The sequence below is a fragment of the Chelonia mydas genome, chromosome 13 (genome assembly GCF_015237465.2).
Source record: "Chelonia mydas isolate rCheMyd1 chromosome 13, rCheMyd1.pri.v2, whole genome shotgun sequence".
NCBI classification, from domain to species: domain Eukaryota; kingdom Metazoa; phylum Chordata; order Testudines; family Cheloniidae; genus Chelonia; species Chelonia mydas.
In genome coordinates, this window is record NC_051253.2 from 15,543,801 (window position 1) to 15,556,683 (window position 12,883).

The 12,883-nt window shown below is 42.2% G+C and overlaps 1 long non-coding RNA gene across 2 annotated transcripts in view; it reads right to left on the bottom strand.

Annotated features, from left to right (window-relative positions):
* LOC119567946 overlaps positions 1–4,400 on the bottom strand; it is a 136,893-nt gene extending 132,493 nt beyond the window's left edge. The window contains exon 1 of one of the 2 annotated variants that reach the window (XR_006285344.1): positions 4,260–4,394. This is a non-coding gene — a long non-coding RNA (uncharacterized LOC119567946). Of the gene's footprint in view, positions 1–4,259 lie in introns of both variants that reach the window. The other variant, XR_005227886.2, reaches the window with a different exon arrangement.
* Between the last annotated feature and the right edge of the window lie 8,483 nt (positions 4,401–12,883).

Genomic DNA, 12,883 nt, shown 5'->3' on the forward strand with positions numbered 1-12,883 from the left:
ACTTCAGTAGTATCTTTCCCCAGTTAGAAATGAATCCTCCCTGCCACTACAGCAATGTTTACCAGAGATTTTGCCTTCAAATGCCTCCAGGCTCACTTGAAGAGTTTAGATCTCACTTCAGTTCACTAGATAAAGATGAAAGGCAAGGTTCAAAGTGGCTAATAAGGGAGCATATCTTATGATCGAATTGGGGTATGGACGAAATCAACATACTAAATAACTGTTACCTAAATCTTGGAGAATACTTGGGGGAGGATGGAGGGAGATGAAGAAAGGTTATTGTTAGGGGTTTTTCTCACAACTAGACAAACTCTCCTAGAAAGACAATGGTTATGTGAACTGGGAAAGGTGACAGACAGCAACATTTGGGTAAATTCATGAGCAAAACAGATGGCAAAATACACACCACAGCTCAAAGAGAGCAAAACTTTCCACAGATCAATATGAGCCGTGAAGAAAAACAAAAGGAAGGATTTTGGTTTTGCAAACCCTAATCAATAGTCTACTGCATTTGCAAAACCATTGGTGGCTCAGATTAAGGGTCCCCTTTTATCCAAAGCCCCAAAGTTTCGATAAATAGTTCCAGTTGTGACCCATCTCTAGCCATATCCCATTAGGAACAGTAGTATTGGTAGAAGAAAGCTGAGCACACAGCGCAATAAAGCAGAAGAAACTCTTCAAAAACAAAATTTTAACACATATTGAAACTAAGGGAACATAAAAATGAGTCAGAAGAACGAAGCCACACAGCAACGATTCTCACACTTCAAGATCTAGCATATCACATCTAAAATTCAAGAGATAGTTTCCCCTTAAAGGGGTTCATTTTTGGTATAAATTCCCTCAACATCATTTTGCAGTTATGATGCCCTCCTGCAAGAACTGATGTGAAGCTGGGTTTGGAAGGACAGAGTACAATTAAACAGCAATATTTATTTCCTTACACCAGCAACAGTCAGCTGTCATTTAACTAGCAGCTATGGCAGACTAAAAGATTTGTGGTTTCTTCAATATGAAGGGATTTTTTTAAACCATTTAACACTAGACCAGATGTAAAGTCTTGAAATTCAGAGATGAGGGTGAGAGAAGGGGATGAAGACAGACAGAACTGGAAACAAGCAGCTCTTCTTCTAAATTTTACCAGACATTTTCTTTGTGGCAACAGAGTTTATTGAGGATACGTCAATAAATTTGACTGCTAAAATCCAAAAGAAATCATGGATAAATTTGAAGAGCTGCACAGAGAACCAACAGACGCTTGAAGAGTCTATTTTCCAAATAAAGTCAGGTATTGAATGTTGACAGTTTCTTCTAATGATATTTAACTGGTATTTTCATCCAAAAATCATCCTGGTGAATTACAATACCCTGGCACACCCTTGCAGTTACAAATTCTGCAGCGTACAATGACACTTCTGGGAGTCTGTGCTTAATGAAGTAACATGGGAGGTACTTGGTTAGAAACAAAGAGTAGGAAATCCACTCATCAGTTTACTTCCACCAATAAATCAGAAAAGGTTTGTGGATTATTTGGGAAACATAAATAAAAGCTTGAGTTGCCAACTATGTCCAATGTGCCTCCTAAAATTATTTAGAAAAGCAACAAGATAAGAGCAAACGGAACTGAACACAAAACCATTCCAAAAGAAAAACCCAGAATCCCTGTTAGCACAGTATTTATGTTCAGGTTAACTCTTAATATTTGTATTTGAGAAACAAGCATCTCAAAAGGATACAAAAAGTGAATTAGAAATGTCATCTCCATTAAAATTGACTAAAAACATTAGCATTAAAAGACTGTAGTGATAGATGATACAGAAACGCCTAAGACAAATAAAGCTGTTACTGGAAAACACTGAAAGCAACTGACTCAAAGGACCTAGTTTGAACATGCACTGCAGGTAACTGAATATGCAAGTGGACAACTGCATTAGCCGCTATCTTATTTTACATAGTTACTTTCATTAGACTATGATGCTCCAATTACTAGAATCCCAATTAATGGCACTCCCCAAGAGACACCCTCTAGAACAACACTGCCACTAATACTTTGGTTTATATCAAAGCTCTACTTACAAGCCCTGTTAAATTTTCCAAAACAATAGCCGTGCAGTTCTGTTGTCTCCTGGACCAAATGTCTGCAGTGGTTTACTCTGCACCAAAAAATTAAAAATTCTGCACACATTTTAAAATTCTGCAAAATTCTGCAAATTTTATTTGTCAGAACAACACTATATAATCATTACTATTATTTTGGTAATTTATTTCAAAATACCTGTCAGCAAGTACGTCTGTAACAATACAGACATACAAAAATTCCCCCAGGAGTAAGGAGTTAAAGAAACCTCTATGGCAACCCAGTTCCTGTTTCTCTGCCCCTCCATCACTGAGCCAAGCCAGGGGGCCAGACACATCCCTCTCCCCCAGAGCCCAGCCACAGCCCCTCCAGCCAATACACCTGAACCCCCTCCATACCCATAGCCCAGCCGCAGGGCCATGCCAGCACAGATACCCACACCTCATTCCCCCCAGAGCCCAGCCACAGGGCCCTCCCTTGCTCAGATACCAGCTCCCCTCCTGCCCCCACCCACCCAGAGCCCAGGGATCCAGAGGGAGAAACAGCCTGATGCTTGGTCCCAAGCTTGCACTGCATGCTGCCCTCTCCTTCCCTCAGGGCATGCTGGGAACTACATCTGCCAGGAACCCTCTAGCTCCCTCTCCCTCCCACCAGCAGTGTCTTCTATGTGTGAGCTGGGCTCTGCTGGGTCCAGTGGCTCCGAGTGGCAGCCAGCAGCACTGCAGCCCATTTCTGTGGGGGAAAGGAAATTCTGCAGTCACATTAATTTCTGCAAAATTCTGCATTGCACAGTGATGCAGAATCCCCCCAGGAGTGTAGATTCTGTTCTGCCTGAGGGGACAGAGCCTGCCTCACTCTTCAGAAACACCCCAAAGCTCTGCCTCGCCAGGCCAAGTGTGCTGCAATAGCGAGCAAGAGGGACCAAGTGTCACTCTCTCTCTCACACACGACTGACCATCCCCCTGCCCCAGCAGTGATTTACATTTCTACCAGCTGCTCCGGGCACCAAACCAACCTGACTGCGCTGCCAGGGAGGGGCACGTGACCACTCTTGCAGCTTCCCTTTGTTTCCCTGGCAGAAGTCATTTTTCTGCGGGTAAGCAAAGAAATCTGCGGGGGACATGAATTCTGTGCATGCACAGTGATGCAGAATTCTCCCGGGAGTAATAATGGTTTCAATGCATTGCTGTGTGCAGAATGTAATCCTGGCTATCAGAGTGCCGCTTAGAACAACACTGTTTGTTCTGAAACAAAAGTTACTTCACTGACAGTGGAATTTTTGTCTTACACATAGGGCAGGATCTTTTATGATTTGTCTGCATTTTATAAACCTTTTATTATACAGTATGTATTTAAAAAAATCAGAATCCCTTTTCCTCTTTTCTGATATAGAATCATAAATAGAGAAAGGAAAGGTCAGGTTAGCATTCAATAGCATGTAAATTAGAATAGCAAGAAAAAGATGAAAGCTAAAGAGATATGCAGTCCACTTTGCTCTTCGCCGCTACATTTGATTGTTTTCTTTATGGCTTAAGTGTATAAATTGAGAGAGTTTAAATGCCAACATGTCTAACAAAACGGCACATGCAAAACAATAAGGAAGCAGACAAAATGATTCACGTGACATTGTAGAAATATCTCAGAATATGTCAGCCACCAGATGCCATGAAACCTGCAAGAGGTGATATGCTGATGTGACAGAAGGGCAAGGGTCTAGCATTGCAACAGAGCAACAGAAGATTCAGGGAAATTTTCTCTATAAACTATTACAAGTCCAGAGCAGTCTTGGAAAGAAAGGAATAAAACATATTTAAGATCTAAAACAAACAATGCTGAGATTTCTCGATCATCTGGTTCAAAGATTAAGTAACATGTTTGAGACCAGCTTTCTAAGAACTGATGGAAAATGCAGGGAATCTGTGCACAAAATGGAGAATTTTAAAAATACAGGGCCAAATTCTACCTTACACAAGTATATGAGGGCATCATTTGGACATACCACACAAATACCTACATCAAATATAGCACTCATCACAACTAACCTGTACCAGGTGCCATTGGTGTTGCTGCAACTATAATCAGAGACACACACACAAAACATTCCTGAGTTAAAATTTACGTAACATTTTGATGATAAGTTAGATGTCTAAGAACAGGCATTAGAATACACATGTTGACAAACCTTGATCCTTAACTCTGGCTCTACTAGAAGGGCTGCTGCACTTGTAATACAGCAGTAACTCAAGTATGCTGCAATAATCATTCCATTTCAGATACTGCAGAAAGAATGTGTGTTTTCTCAAGCAGAACAGCAATGCCAATCAGGGAGCTGCCTATGGAACCAGAGATTTCAATGGGCTTAGGAGAAAGAAAAAAAAAACGCACACACACACACAACACAATTTAGTAGCATGCTGGAGTCTGAAGAAAATTTCATTCACTGCTATAAATAATGCTGCTTTTGTTAAAGAAGAACCCCTCACTGTTGTAGAGACCAGAAACTGACTGAGCTCATCTTTCAGTTCTCTAATGGCATGCAAGAAAATATAAATGGTTTTACTCAAAGAACTCATAGATTGTAACCTGTGATGATTCCTCTCAACAGTCAGTTGCTTCTATTTTTTTTTTTTTCCTTTGAGGGATTATCTGTTGAACTAGAACATAAAGCAGTCCAATGTCTGAACCAATGAACACCCCTCCCTTCACATCAAGTGTGAAAAACCAATAGTTAAAATAACATACTTTAACCTGTTAAAGGGCTGTACCTACCTACTCCTGATCGTGTTGGGGAACTGTTTCCCTATGAGGTGCTAAGGTGTTTGAGAAAGAGAGAAGTTAATAGTGACACTGGTTGCTCCATCCGCAGTAAATGACTTAAAACTGAATGAAGAATTAATGTTGTTTATTTTTTTCTACTGTAATGATACCAAGAGTCCCCCCCAGCAATCAGGAGTAGGGCCACATTTGTACTAGAGGCTGTACAAAAAAAATAATCATTAGGGAGCAAGCAAGCCTAATATACATGGATCTCTAATTTAAATTTGCTTAACAGGAGTCAAAAATTGACAAAAAAAGGAAGTGAAACATTACTTATTACTTGAACAAACAGCATCTCCAATACACGCCCACTTTAACCTAGCAATATCAGTGAAAATGGCCAGGGAAGGGCATTATCCTCCTTGCAACGGGATCTACGAGCAGTGACTGAGGAGAAACCCAGAAGTCATACAAGAACCTGATATAGGTCTGAGCAGGAAACACGGTGGAAAGTAAGGCCCCAATTCAGCAAAGCACTTAAGCAGATGCTTAACTTTAAGTACGCAAGTATACCCAGAGAATAAGCTTGTGCTCACAAGTTAAGCATCTGCTTAAGTGCTTTGGTGACCTGGAGAGGAACATCGAAGCCAGACTGTTGTCACAAGTTTCCCAAGGTTACCCTCAAGTCATGGGAGTCTCTTATGGGCTGAGTACACCTGCTCAAAAAACTGCAATAGCAATAATATATTTGGTAAGATAAATGTAGAAGAGTTTGTCCTTGGAGGGGAGGTGCAAATTTTTTTGCAAAAAAATGTCAACCAGTTCTCAAGTGCTAAATTGCAGTGCGAGGACAGGGCTGAGTCTCCTACCATGAAAAATTTGTTTTTCTTGTCTTTTCAAATCGTTTTTCAGAACAATTGGTTCCTCAGTAGGAAACTGAAAGAAAGGACCAAATTCCACCACCAACAGTGTAGCTGAGGGCAGGGTTGACATGGTAGTAAGGAAAGTCATAAGGTAGGAAGAGTTTAGTGCACTGAGGGCTTCTCTTCATTGCAACAGCTAGCTCACACTAGTACCACTGAGTTACTCCCCTCAAACTGGCCTAGTTCGCTGATGTGGGAGCAGAGTAAGCACAACCAGACTGCAACACTACACGGAGTGGTTGGATCAGCAGAGTGATTCGTTTCACCGTGGATGAGCTGTTGTAACGCAAGCTGCTGCATCCCCACTTCATGACCAGCTCCAGTCAGGTCAGCCGCCATCAAGCTTCAATCTCCCATCCCCACTCCGCCAACGACAAGCCAGCTTGCTCACGCTTAAAGCGCCACCTAATTCAAGCTAGATATTTTTGTGTGCGGACAGGTGTCGAGTTAGGGCAAAACTTAGTTATAGCTTGAGCTAACAATGTAGTGAACACAAGCCCTGCACTCTGCTGTTGGACTCCCAAGAGATCAGCCCTAAAACTCAAACTTTCACACTGGCGGTGGCCTGCCACCTGGGTAATATAACATCAGTCTCTCACTCACACTCTCAGTCTCACACACGATGCAGTGACACGTTACTGTACTAGATGAGGTGTTTGTGCACCACTACTGGATGGAAAAGTCAGACTTGCACAGGAGGGCATCTGTTTGTAATGGCCTCTTTCTCTGGAGACTCAAAGGTTTCTAGCAAGCATTACACATAACAGTAGGATCTACAGGTGCACGTACAACCAGGGCGTGTGCACCAATGGCAGGTCCTACGAGTGTGTGTGCTGAGTGACTTTAAAATGTTAGGGGAAAAATTATGTTCAAATTATTTAAGCTCATTAAAAATCAGCAGTGTGGGAGCTTAATAAAAAGGAGTAAGTCTGATTTTCAGTCCATTGACCTTGAGTTGCTAATGAACCACCACTTTCTCACTGCTTCAGCATTACAAAGCATCCTAAAAACCTGGTTCAACTGGCCAGTGGAGGAGCCCACAGCCTAAGACCACCATAGTGGCTCCTATACTACACTCTTTCCAGTGCCTGGCCTAAGGGGTATGGCCAGGCCATATGCAGCCAGCAGTAGCTCTACTTCAGGAGGGACTTCCCACCCAACATTGCACCAAACAGACCTCAGAGGCAGCAGGACCCTGTCTCTTGCCCTGAACCTTGGCCACATTTGAACTAGCAGTTTAGAAATGAAAGACTCTATTACCCATTTCCTGGGCCATCCGGACACCTCATTAACTCCTCTTTCGCAAACATAAGCTCTAGACTTGTCACCGTTAATTTTACTCTTTAAATATTTGTAGTAAATGGGAGTGAATTGAAATGCTGGCTGCTATCTCTAGGTTTATTCATTGTAATGATTGCTCTGGAGGTGAGTGGGTGTAATCATTCTGAAACGTTCATTCAAAAGCATCCATGTGCACAGAGGAGGCTAGCTGTACTCCAAAGCAACAACCGTCTATATAACAGAAGTGGAACAAGATGGAATCAGTAGCAGTGAGCATGAAGGGAAGCACACAAAGGAGTGAGGCCTGCGCTATTGTTTGCAATGACCATTTCAGTCATAGCCACCAGGAGATTGAGCAGAAGTTCCAAAAACAGGGTATTTTCATTCTTCTGGCTTAAGCAGCCAACCCACTATAGAGCCAGCTATCATTATATCATTACCGGCCAAGATCAATCCCTCTCAAAACGATACTTATGAGAGAAGACTCTGTGGAGGGAATCTCCATTAGTCCTTTCCCGCAGATCCGAACAGTGTCCCCCCGCCCCGACCCTGGTTCCCCTTAGGCCTTCTCTGTTGATAGAAAATATTGCAACAGGCTGCTGACAAGGCTGTTCAAAGAGGATGCAACTTGTATTCCTTCCCTCCCTCACCCCAAGAGGGGTCAGTTCTGTCCCTAAAGAACCTCATAATGCCAACTAATGAGGGGGTACAATGTAATTACAGGAGTCTTCTAGTTCTGGTACGTACATTCTGGTTCTCCAAAGAATGTCATGTGAGGTCTCAGATAAAAGCACAGTGGCACACTGATCATTAATATCATTATGAAATGTGTGTACATGTACTATGCGAGTGATGTATGTGTACCAGAAAGTTATGATCTTAAGCACGTAAGGTAAAAGCAGATCACCAAAAGGCAACATACCTTAGACCAGTTCCTCCAGACAGGAGGCAAGAAACATGTATCTCTCTGCAGAGATGTAAATGAAGCAGATAATGCAATGGATGTCCATTTACATATGAAGTCATACGTTAACAAAGAGATGTGAAGTCAACAGGAAAGCAGCACACAGGAAAAAACAAGTCCGGGGTGGGAGCGGGGGCGGGGGAGTTATCCTGTCTGTGAGTAAAGACAATGAACATTGTGGGGGTATTTCTAGAAGGAAGTGGAGACCCCCTGGTATCCTGCATCTAGGACAGTGCAGTTGCATTTGTGAAAAAGGCTGGCTGAGACCCCGCTATTGAAAAAAGACTTGGGTGAGATAAACGTCTTTAGTCCGGAAGTTAACCTGTTGCTTCCTAGAGACTAAACTGTGTTATGATTTTGTTTTTTATGTAACCATTTGTTTCCAATATTCTTATTCACTGCTACTTGAATCTTTGACAGTAAATTAATTCTTGTTTTCACTATAAATCTATCTATGTCCTGTGGTGGTAAGCAAGGTGGGAGTCCTGAGCTGCATTTTACAAGCTGGTGTGTACTGTTCCTTTGGGAACAGCAGGCCTGGTCATTCTGTGACGGTCCAGTGGATAAGGCTCTGGACACTGTGGGGAATGTGCCGAGAACTTGGGGGTTAGTCTAGGTCTGTTGTTACCTGTACAGAGAGCGCGAGGATTCCAGAGGCCTGGAAGGTAGTGCTCGTGCTGCCAGACACTGTTGGTTTCAGCAGCTGATCCATAGCAGGCACAGAAAAGAGTCATTCCCACTAAAGGAGGGGAGTGGTGAGGTGCCTCACAACCCCAGTACTAATGGCTAGAGCAGATGGTGAGCAAAGCTATGACTCCTTCCTGCATACTCTGGCATGTTCAGCCCCCCCAACTAGACTTCATTGAGAAGTCTAGCACTTCCTAGGGGGGGCTCAGCATCATCCAGGACCACATGTAGCCAGAGAGCAAAATGTGATTTACGCCCTTGTGAGCTTGTAAAAAGAGTTTGACCCAAGTTATGAGCAATGTTGGTGTTACATGGTTCAGTGACCTATAAGGCCCTGAACTGCTTATTTGCATCATCTTTAATGCACAATATGTATCATATGCCAAGAATCTAGAAAGAGGGACTAGGAATTTGGGACTATCACCCTTCCCACCACCCGATGGACCTAATAGAGAATGCCTGATTATAAGCTTGCAAGATGCAATCAAGGTGTACAGAGGATGAGTCGAGATAGGGTAGCTTGAGGTTTCATCAAGAGGAGCTACTGACCCTTGGGTACGATGCATCACACACAAAAAGGAACAGGACATTTTTAATTATACAATTTTTTTTTAAATTAATATCATTATGAAATGTGTGTACATGTACTATGCGAGTGATGTATGTGTACATCACTTTTCAAAAACCCATAGATGCTTAAGAGACTGGGAAAGGCTCATATGTCAGGCACCTCTGCTGTGACTTTGTTGGTGACGTTTCACTTGCATACAGCACAAAGTCAAGTGCTCTGTGGGCTTAACAATTTTATGTCTTCCACCTGACACCCTGGTGTAACACTTCATAAAGTTGGCCTTAGTCCATCTTGTCTTAATGAACTATTTTTTGCTTACCAATTATTTATCAGGATGGGAAAGGTCAGTCTTGAATGTTACAAAAGCAGAACTCTAACAAAAAGGATCTGGAAGAGTCCTTTGCTCACTAAAGTGAAAACCTCTTACCCATCCCAAGTTGTTATTCTGGCCAAAGTAATCTCCACTCCTTAGGTAATACTGAATCAGATATGTGGAATGGGGAGCTTTAGTTGGGAGATATTCACTCACCCACACACCAGAGTAGGAGGCATTTTTTCTGAAAATGCCACATTGAAATAGAGTGCTCATTTTTCATGTTGTTCCTCAATTATTTTTTGCTCTACCAGCAGAGGGTGGATAGCACTTTCTCCAGTGGAGTGCCATCCTACGTGGCACAACCTTCACGTACCTAGTTAGATCCTTGCACAAAGATGACTAACATCAGAACCCCTCTGGGCTCGCTAATCTATTTTCTATGAATCTATAGTTTTGGTCACCTGAATATACCTGATTTAAAGAATGGAGGGCTATATATTTATTCTTCTTCATAAGGGGTCCAATCATGAGTTATTAGGTGCCCTGGATTAAGAGGCCAGACACAGACTGTTACATATACAAAGATAACACAGACAATACCCGGATCTTATATAGCACATTTCATCAGTAGATCTCAAAGCACTTCAAAAAGGAGGTCAGCATCCTTCTACCCATTTTACAGATGGGAAAACTGAGGCAGAGAGACGTTAAAATAACTGTTCCCAGGTCACTGAGCATGCCAGTGGCCAAACTGGGAGCAGAACCCACATATTCTGAATTCTAGTCCTGCATCCACTAGGCCATTTTGCTTCTCGTCAGCCAGTAGAAATGCTCATTGGAGTAAAGTCTCCAGGATCACACTCCTGGTGAATTTTCTTAGCCACAGCCAGCTTCCTCTAGCACCTGTTGGTTATTTCCCCACTTTATGTATATTTAGTGTAAAGTTGGCTGCACTTTGTAGAACCATAGTTAAGCAGCAAGCACCTTCTGGACCCTTCAACTGTTTATGAATGAGCAAGGAAACTTTAGGGCTTGTCTTCATGGGAAACTAATGCAAAATAGCGAGGGTGTGAATTTAAAGCACAATAGCTCTTTCTCACTAATTCCCCAAGGGGACACACTTATGTCAAACTAGGGGGGCCTTTAGGGGGTTAGCTAAATCACATAAAAGCTCTCTTCCTGTGAAATAAGAGTGTCCATGTGAGGAGTTAGTGAAGAATAGCTATTTAGCAATACATACTCTGCACTAGCTATTCTGGGCCTTTGTCCCCCTCCCCATGTAGATATTCCTTTAGATCCCAAAATGCTGATAAGACAGCACTAACTTGGAGCATTTGCAACCAAAATTTTCCATTTCTTCTCTCTCCGTTTTGGATTCCCTGCTGCATCCATCTTTTTTAACTGAAGAATGAATTTCGGCACCTTTTGCCCTCTGGTTAATGTGAAAAGGACCAAAAGCATTTCTTCCCCGAAGGGGAGACTATCTTTCTGAAACAGAGCCATCAGATTATATAGTTCTGCTTGACTGCTATGACTACTAATTTAATGTAAAAATAATGACTGTAAAGCTAAGTTAGGTCTTCCAGCTGCTGATCACAATTGCTCTGTGAAGACCCCCTCACTTTACAGCAAATCAAGAAGGAAAGAAAAGCCACTAGGTCATACTAAAACAGGAAAAAATAAAGTAAGTCTCCCACAGGCAGCTGAAAATGGCATTTACTTCCCACATGGATCACTGGAGACTTATTTAGCCAGGCAGAAAAGACACATTCTCTTAAGGTTTGCTTGTACAGCATGCACATCACTACAGAGATGTTTTTTTCTTCCCAGTAATACAGTTGAGATCAAAGCTCATCTGAATGTGGCCTGGAATATTATTAATCCCAGCATCCCAATTCCAGAGATACTTTCTCTTCTAATTGTCGGACAGCTGCTTAATTCAGTGAGTAAAACAGCAGCTCCAAAGATAGGCGGGTATTCATGGTTTTGAAAAATCTAAAACAAATCACTGTCTACAAGGTCAGGACCTTATGGTGCTATATTAGGATGGGAAACAAGAAATACGTTTCACAGGTCTATCCAAACAGGCAGCTAACGGGGAGAAGGTTTGCCTTCTTTAGCATTGCTCTCCTGAGAAAAAGCATAATTCAGGTGAATGGCAAATACGGTACAAGTACTTGTCAGTTCTCAAGCAGTGCACTACAGAACTAGCTCATCTCATTTCTGTCATAATAAATTTTCAGCTGGGCAATAAGTCCTTGAAATGGCAGCAAGTACTTAAATCAGCAGAAGGCCTTTTTCATTTGATGGCTCTGACCCACTGGGACCTATTCTCCATTCTTTGCTCCTTGTGTCAGCCTTCACGCCTATGCAAAAAGAGTATAAAAATGCTACCAAATCTCAACTGGGACCATGTTATACCATGTTTGTGCAGCTGGACATGATTTCACAAGGCGCAAAGCAGTGAAGAATTAAGCCCACTATGTTGCATTATATTGGATACTATACAGCACTGGTCAGAAATTGGGGTTCCCCTCCATGGAGAAACTTCAGTCTTTCAGCAAAAACTCAAATATGTAAATATTTGGGCCAAAACCTGAAAAGTTTAATTTAGAAATGATGTCATGCCTTATGCTCCAATTCTCCTCTATAGACCCCGGTCCTTGGTTGGACTACATACCAATGAAGCTACATTCCTCTTTCTTGGGAGCCTGGTCCATACAGGAGAACAGGGACACGAGGCAGCTAAACTACCACTCCCATGAGGCACTGCAGCAGCATATCCAAATGCTAAATATTTCAGTTGGCAGCCAAAATGTTTTTGGGTTTTTCCAAAATCAATCAGTCAAATCCAAAGTTTGTGACAGAAAGCTGGCACTTTGCAAAAGGTTGTTTAATTGAAAACCCAAATTTTCTGTCAAAAACAGTTTCAAGGGAAAATTTTTGACCAGCACTAATACTATGTCATACAGTGTTACTTGACTTTAACCAGAATACCAGAAATTTAAAACAATAGCTTTTGCACTGCATGATTGAAGACCAATTCAAGGTCTAACAGGCTCTCAATCTTCTTTTAATACTGTTATGTGTGGCACTGAACTTAATAGCTAGGTCTTCCTCCCCCTCCCATCCCCCCGAAGAGCTCCTTTTTAACTGTCTCCATGGGATGAAATCACCCCATAGAGACTACTCAGCTGGCTGTCATAAAACTTATGCTGCTAACAGCTAATGGAGATTCTTCTTTAACTCTAGTGGCAGGGGGCTGTGCTTTCAGAGCAGATGAAAATGGGAGTTCTACTCCCGTTGT